This window comes from Hippopotamus amphibius, chromosome 9 (assembly GCF_030028045.1).
Source record: "Hippopotamus amphibius kiboko isolate mHipAmp2 chromosome 9, mHipAmp2.hap2, whole genome shotgun sequence".
NCBI lineage: Eukaryota > Metazoa > Chordata > Mammalia > Artiodactyla > Hippopotamidae > Hippopotamus > Hippopotamus amphibius.
The window spans coordinates 85,619,022-85,627,649 of NC_080194.1; the positions used below are offsets into that span (position 1 = coordinate 85,619,022).

The window sequence follows — 8,628 nt, forward strand, 5'->3', positions numbered from 1 at the left end:
AATGATGGAAAGGTTCTGAAATTGGATTGTGGTATTGTTGGCAAAACTAAATTTATTAAAAATCTTTGAACTGTATACTTTGAAAGGATGGATTTTATGGTATGTGAATCATATGTCAATAAACCTGTTATTAAAAATGTCAATAATCTAGATCTCTTCAAGAAATTATTCCAGCTACTTTTAATAGTACTAATTAAATGAAAAATAATCAAAATAGTATTAATTCTTCATATTTACAGATTTTTACATTTCAAAACCTGATTTGCATGCACAGTATCATTTAAAATGTATAAAAGTGTAATATGACAGGTATTATCATCTCAATTTTATACATAAAGAAATTTGGTGATCATCAGACAATTTATGTTACTTGTTTGTTCTTCTGCATCAGTCATTGTATTGTCAGGATTTAAACCCAGAACTTCATAATCCAAAACCTCATGCTCTGGCTCTCATGCAGCAATCACAAACCCTATAATTGTTTTGAGGAAGAATCAACCATTGAGACTTTTGTTAACTGTCAGGAATGAAAACTTTTTAGTAGCATTATCTCTTTACTTTTCATAGATAATAAGATGAATGTTTTCCATGATATCTGGTAGCTATTCCAGAATGGTCCTGCGCAACAGTTTCATCATCTATACAAAGACCGGTTGGTTACGTCCCATTCAAAAAAGAAAGTATTAGTGTCTCCAAATGAATTAGTGAGAAAATGATGTTACTGGTAAACCTTAGGGACTGAGAATTCAGGGAATCTAGCCCCTTATTGATGACAGTTCTTCTTAAGCCTCTTCTACCTGTTCTTGAGGGAGCCTTTAGAGCCTAGAGAAAGGATCAGTAAATCAATGAGGTCTACTTTGGGCGTTTTTTACACAGACCCTGACCAACTCAAGGGTAGAAACATAGGAACACCACAAGTCTAAAGACCCTAGGATCAAGCCAGTCTGTAGAGTCTTTTCCTGATAAGGTGATCAAGAAATCATCCGTAAGTGGTACCAGAAGAACCAAAGAGTGTAAACAAGCCTTTGACTTAGGACCAGAACACTGTTTACTTGACGGTATAAGCCTACACTTCTATTACATAGTTTCCTTTCTCTCTCTCTCTCCTTTTATCTTTTCCGATCACTGTCTCCCTCCTCTCTACCTTTTCTGCTGTGTAACTTCCTTACTCCACCGTTTCTCACCATTTGCTCTAAGTAGACTAGTAACATATTTTTCACTCTATTCTTATGGAAAATAAATGCAAAAGTATTTGTTTTACTTTAGTGTTAACTTGCTCAATCATAGATATTATGAATCATTTTTCTAGTCTAATCTCTTAAGTAGTGATTCTTAACCATTTTGATGATTGTGACCCCTTTTAAGAACACAAGAATACCGTTGGAGATTTTCCCATAAAAATGGATTTGTGTGTGTGTGTGTGTGTGTGTATTTTCCTCTCCATCCCCCCTACATGATGTTGGAAATGATGTCAAATGATTAGGTAGAACTGATTCAGATTAACTACAACATACCTTGGACCTAAATTCTGATCTGGAACGAAGACATAGGCAACATTTCTCCTCTCTTGACCTTCATCTCTTCACATAATATTTGAGACACAAACTGAGATCATCTTTTTGTTTCCTTCCAGATTTAACCATACAGGATTTATTCTGAATTAGTTCCAATATAAGCCTGATCTATGGCCCTCTTTTGTCTGATAATGATAAAGCTATGTCTACAGGTAAGGAATTGTGCCATAGGGTTACTCATTAGAACATGAAGACTTAGACTCCTGGATTGTTAAATGCCGCCTGGCACAATTGTTCTAATGAACTTTGAGAAAAGAAACTTAAAATCACCATTTTAATACATTTACAGTGTTCTCATCCCCGAAGAGTCATTCAAATGACTAACATTGTGTGTCATTTTCTGGTATTCACGTCAATATTATCATACACGGAGTAAACACTCATCCTGATAATTTTTTCTCTCTCCAGTTCAGTGTCTGGCTCACCCTATGAAACTTCAGCCATACAAGTGTATGAGGCTTCTTTTTTACCAACATGAAACCTGTACTGAAATAATTATATCATTGTATCCTAAAATAGATCAACTATAATCTTGTGACTCACGCTTAGCAAACACCTCACCAGATCTCTATTTTTTGGGGAGTGGGGAGGGAGGGGTCCAGAAATTACTATCTGGTAATCTTAAGTAATATGACAAATTACTTAATCTATTATTCAGTTTACTCTTCTGTAAATTGCGAATAATAATAGTATCTGGTACAGATGGTGGTTAAGATAAAAACTATGTTATTATATATAAAAGGCTTATAATAGTGTCATCTAGCTCAGAGTGAGTGCTAAGTAAGTATTTGTTATTGTTATTTATTTAATTTACTGATTTTTAACAGTACATCTGAGTCAGAAAATAATGTGGGGAGTGATGAGGGGAAGGAGTGAGAAGGAGGGACTCAGAATTCTCTAGACTTCTCACATGCTCCCAGTTCCTCTCTTGTGTTCTATATTTTGTACTTGTCTGCATGTTCATACATGCAAGGAGTAATCTTCCCTGCTTTGGTTACGTGTTAGGCCTGAATTTCTCTTTAGTTTCAGAGTCATGTGTTCAGCTGCACTTTGGACATCACCAGTTGGTTGGTCCAGAGGCTCCTCAAAGTCAATAGATACAGAAAGCAATTCTATTATTTACCTTAAAAAATAGATTTTCATTCTATAATTCACTTAGTTCCATATTTCATTGAATAGCACTGTCTTCCACCATGTTGAATTAAGACAATAATTTAGCATTATAGGAATGAGGGTTTTTTCAATGTCTAAACTTTTGCTAATTTTCTTTTATTGTGTGTTATAATTTCTCTTTCCTGATTTATTAACCTTTCCCCTTTCCACTCATGGATCAATAGAATCAATAGAATGTATTCTTTTTATCCAATATATCAATGAGAAATATCAAAATATGTTATCTAAAAAGGCATGGCCTAAATGATCTCTTATGATCTACTTTATTGTAAAAATTTTAGATGTCTTATTATTCCCTGAGGCAATAAAGCCAAAGAGCCCAAGGGTGTGGGTCTGCTGGATCCCGAAAGTTAATCCTCTGTTTTTCTGATTCATTACACACAGTAGCCCTGATTTTACACTCAAAACTTGCTTTCCCTTTATATGTGAAAAAAAAAAAAAAAAAAACCTGTTTAGGATGTTAAATGAAGTTCATCGGATTTCACATGGTTGATTTATGAGCAGAAAATATCCTGTTCCAGGTAGGTCATGGACTTTGTTATTTCTGAATCTCTTTTGAAGAAAAAATCAAAAACAAAAAACCTCTCCAGAATCTTATGAAATAGTCTCTTTTCAGTGATTGACTTTATCCATAGGTTCTAAAAACGTTTTTTATATGTACATTTGTGCAGTGCTAATTAGAACCCTCAAATGTAGTTAAATCAAAAGAATTATCAAGTCAATCCATGTCTTCTCTACTCAGATCAGGAACAGGATACATAATATATCCAAATATTTTAGTAAAGAAAAATTTATTACCATTTTAGCAGATTATTTTACCAATTTATTCCAAATTAAAAAAAAAAAATTGATGGTCCTATTAGGGCAAAGATGAAAAGGTGGAGGAATGACCCTGGTAGCGTAGTGGTTAAGAATCCACCTGCCAACATAGGGTACATGGGTTCGATCCCTGGGCTGGGAAGATCCCACATGCTATAGAGCAACTAAGCCCGTGCACCACAACTACTGAGGCTGAGTGCTAGAGCCTGTGAGCCACAACTACTGAACCCATGTGCCCCAATTACTGAGCCCGTGTGCCCCTACGTCTAGAACCTGTGTTCCGCAACAAGTGAAGCCACTGCAATAAGAAGCCCACGCACCACAATGAGAGTAGCTCCAGCTTGCCGCAACTAGAGAAAGCCCACGCAGAGCAACAAAGACCCAATGCAGCCAATAATTAAATAAATTTATAAAAAACAAAAAGAAATGGAAAAAGGAAAAAGAAAAGGTGGACACTAGGAGACCTCATGATCAAAGGAAGGACATGTTGGAAAGAATACAGTCTATTTTAGGTATAGAGTCCAAATCCAGAGAGATGTTTTGATAGGCTTGAGTGATGGATGAATACTAAAATTGTGAAACTAGACACTTATAAAGTATACATGTAAGGATCTGTGTTTTCATAAAAATAAACAAAAAAGAATGGTTCCAGCACTAAACAGCACAAACCAGTGTGAAAACCTCTTTACAGTTTTACATATGAAAAAATTCAATTTCAGATCACAGTGTTCTCAAAGATGCTTTGAAAGTTCATGAAACGTTTAAGTGCCCTCAGAAATAGAGTAAGGAATGCAATAGTAACATCCCTCATTGTATAACTGTCTGGAGTGTTGAACGAAAATGGACAAGAAGTACAGAGTTAATACAAGAATTGTCAAGGAGGAACTCAATGACAACTTTTGGCAAGGATATTTATGAAGAAATCTAAATTTAAAAATGAACAATTGAGCTACAAGGTGAGTCAAAAATTATCCGCACTCGTATATTGTCTTTAAGGTCCTCTCGGTTTAGATAATACATTAATATTTTCTCTTATATGCATTTACATAGTTATTGTTCTCCTTTTCCTATTATGTTATAATGGATTTAGAATGCTTGGGATCTAATTCTGCATCTGCCATGAGTTGTATAAGAGAAATTCAACAAGTTACTTCATTTCTCTGAATCATAATTTCTTCATCATCTATGAAATGGAAATATATTCCTAACTTAGGGGACTCTATTAAGACTTAACTCAAAACGGGTTCTAAAAATTCTATGTAAACCATAAATGTCTCATTTTTTCCTCTTCTTTTCTCTTCTCTATTTTGTTTTCCTTTCCTTTCTCTGTCTTTCCCTTCCTCCATCAGTTCTCAATGCTTCCACTCTCTTTGTCACTTGCTCTTCTCTATCTCATAATAATAAAATAATGTCTGTCCAGATACCAGTCAGGTTGCCAGCATTCCATCCTCCCCCCAGAGACTGCACCTCCTTCTGGGGTATATGCTGCTCCTGAAGTCTCAGTCACAATCAGCATTAGCCTTGCATTAATAGAGTCTATGATGCTCTTTCTTTTTATGAACCTATTGGTAGCAAGCGGTGGATTTTGGTGCTGTGGGTCATTAATTTACTGTCTTTTCCCTCCCTTCCCAGGATGAAATCTAACTTTTATGGAGGTAAGGAATCACTTTGGTGAAAGAGTTCATCCTGTTGGGCATCCCCTACACAGAGGTGCAGGAAACTGTCCTCTTTGTTGTGTTCTTGATCTTCTACCTCTACACTCTGCTAGGAGATCTCCTCATCCTGGTAACCATGATGTCTGATTCCCACCTCTATACTCCTATGTATTTCTTTCTTTGTAATCTCTCCGTGCTGGACAGTGGTTTCCCTTCTGTGAGCACCCTGAAGATGTTGGCCAACCTGCTGGTGAAGAACCAAGTCATCTCCCTGAGTGGCTGCATGTCCCAGGTCTTTTTTTTTTGCCACTTCCTAGGCAGCACAGAGTGTCTGCTCTACACGTTGATGGCCTATGATAGATTTGCTGCCATCTGCCAGCTGCTGTGGTATACCATCATCATGAACCCACAGGTGTGTGCCCTGCAGGCTGTTGGCACCTGGTTTACTGGCTCTTTTCATGCCACAGTTCTCACTATGCTAACCTCCCAATTGCCATACTGTGGGTCTAATGAGGTAGACTATTTCTTCTGTGACATCTTTCCTGTTGTCACATTGGCCTGTGGCCCTCATCATTGAGACAGTGAGCTTCACCAACATTGGTCTCGTGCCCGTGACCTGTTTCCTCCTTATCCTTACTTCCTACATCCGCATCGTCCTCGCAATCCTAAAGATGTGCTCTGCTGAAGGGAGGTGCAAGGCAGCGTCTACCTGTGTTTCCCACCTCTCGGTGGTCACACTGTTCTTCAGGCCCTGTGCTCTCATCTATACCCAGCCATCTTTGAGCGAAGTGCTGGTCACCCCAGTGCAAATCTTTGGCAATTTAGTCACCCCCATGCTGAATCCCACAATCTACACTCTGAGAAACAAAGATGTCAAGGAGCCCTGAAGAAACTGGCTGGGGACTGGATTGTTTCAGAAGGAGGTCACTAGTTTACTTGTGGGTAAAGCGGATTTATTTTCCTCCCCATTTGTGTATTAAATTAATTTTGTAAAACTTATCTATGACAGTTGTAAGGATTTTTTGCCATAAAGACAGCTGGGAAGCAATTCTAACTGATCCAAACCTGTGACATTTTCCCCATCTTATAGACCAGGCATCAGCAAACATTTTCTCTAAATGTCCAGTAGTAAATATTTTAGGCTTCGGGGAACCATTCATTTCTATCACAAATACAAAATTCTGCTATGATAGCAGGAAAACAGTCTTAGAAAAATATGTGAACTAATGAAAGAAGAAAGGCTTGTTCCAGTAAAATTTCATTTACACAAATAAGAAGCAGGCAAGCTATTCCCCACAGGCCATAGTTTTCTGACCTCTGTCATAGAAGCTAGTTGAGTTTGAAATCAGTTTTTTTCGAGGCTAAGCTGATAATTGTTTAAGAGTGGACTTTGACATGGGCTAGGTTCCCCCAGGGACCAAAGTTGAACTATTGATCAAGGATAATCAGGGAAGAGATGGGCATCAGGAACACAGTGAGCTCCCCTTAAGGAGAAATCCTCAGCACCTCAGCGAGACCTGCTTATTGCATCAGGCCCACCTGAATGTGACCCATGCTAGTGCCTAGAAATGTGCTGGTACCTTTGGTCCTGGTACTAGAGATGGTTATCTGGCCAATGTTCTTAGGCATGAAGCTAGGTGGTCAGTATTCTTGTTCATAAAAACAATCTGTGTTTACCTCAGAAGTTGCTCAGCTTCCCTCTGTCAGTATCAATCATTCTATTAAGCAGCCCAGACATAAAACACCAAAAGTGATTGGGTGGGCACGTTGGAATATTCTTTTGAAAAGATCACCAAGCTCTGTCACCAGATATGATTATTTTATCTCAATTTAGCAGGGTATCCACAAAGTGAATCTCCTTCTGAAGGCTTTAGTTGGAGTGCTCCGTGGTAAAGAACATTGTGTGTATGTGTGTGGGTATGTGGTGTGTGTGTGTGTGCGCGGGTACATGTGAATTACTATAGCTTATTCAGTGGTGTGGCCAGGCCTTCTGAGGGGGCTGAGCAGGCAAAGGAATAATGCCAGAAGCCATAGGGTTTTAGGCCCTCTTTATCCTCACAGAGAAACAAACTCTGACAGGCAGTGATCCTTCTCCAGTTGGGACCCTGCCCCTTGCATGCTTTAGTCATGCTCCATGTATTTTGGGAACCTACCTAGTTCTTATTTAACGAACTGGGCTAACTGGGTTATTAGGTGGTACTGGCAACTGGCCTTGGCCTTGGCCTGACAGGATAGAAAAATTGAGGTATATATATCGATAGATAAAAGCCTTCTTTCTAGCTGTATAGGGCTAACTTCTTTTTTCCTATTTCCCCATGAAAGCAGATCCTGCTGTAGCAGAAAGTCATTGAGGTACCCCATTATGTTAGCCCTTATTCAGCCCTTATTCTCTCCACCCATTTGACCTACAGACTTTGTTTTTCCCTCCCTTTCTTGCTTAATCACACTCTGAGAATGATTACCCTCTAGCTAAGGTTGTAGTGTGCCCCTGATGTTTACCTATGCAGGCAGTCCTCCCTAACACTCCTTTCCTCCGGGAGCATTCTTCATTCTAGAAGGAATGTCATGGGACCACAATGTCGAGGACCCCCAGAACCTGTTGTGGAATCACCTGACACCAGCCTTAAATGATCTCAATGCCCCCAGGAGAAGAAGAATGCAAAACTACAACAGCCCCGGTCCTTATCCACAGCCCTAGTTCCTACCCTGAAACTATAAGACTTCTTCCAACACCCAGAAAGGGGGGCACAGTCTTGAGAGCGTAGGCTTGCTGTGAGCCCTTTGCCTGGCAAAATAATAAAGATATTCCTTCTCCTTCTCCAAAGCTCTGTCTCCATATTTCCATTGTTTTCGGTGAACAGAGGCCAGATTTTTTCCAACAACAATTCAATAAAACCCCACGGTGCCAAGCCCCCAGAACATTCAGGGGGCTTAGTACATGGGAGTCCCTCTTTTGCCGTTCCTAATTCTCTACAAGAATATAAAATACACATTTCTTCCAAAGGACAGAAGCCAAGTGTCATAGACCACTCTGGCAAAATCACACCAACTTCTGATTTTGACCTTTTTTAGAAAGGTTGTCATTAATAATGGCTATTTTGGGCTTGGGTAGAAGTTTCTATAACTACTACCCTTAAATCAATATTATTTTTCATTATTGATCCCTTTGTGTATACTTACTTTACACTATTGCAGTAATTCAATAGAAGTTTGGAAAAGGATTATATGTCTTAAATCTTGGTGCCCAGTCTAGGGAAGTGAAAGAAAAGAATAAAAAGAATGACGTAAGAAAAATGGTCTGGATGTGGAAAAAGAATGCAGAGAGGAATTTGGGACAACTGGCAGTTGTCCGGCTTTGTCTGCAGATCTGTTCCCCAGTCCGTCGAACTTTTATTCCTAGAGATTTT

At 38.7% G+C, this 8,628-nt stretch overlaps 1 pseudogene; it reads left to right on the plus strand.

Moving 5' to 3' along the window:
* The first annotated feature begins 1,716 nt into the window (after positions 1–1,716).
* On the plus strand, positions 1,717–6,787 carry LOC130860947 (olfactory receptor 958-like; annotated as a pseudogene).
* Positions 6,788–8,628: the final 1,841 nt, after the last annotated feature.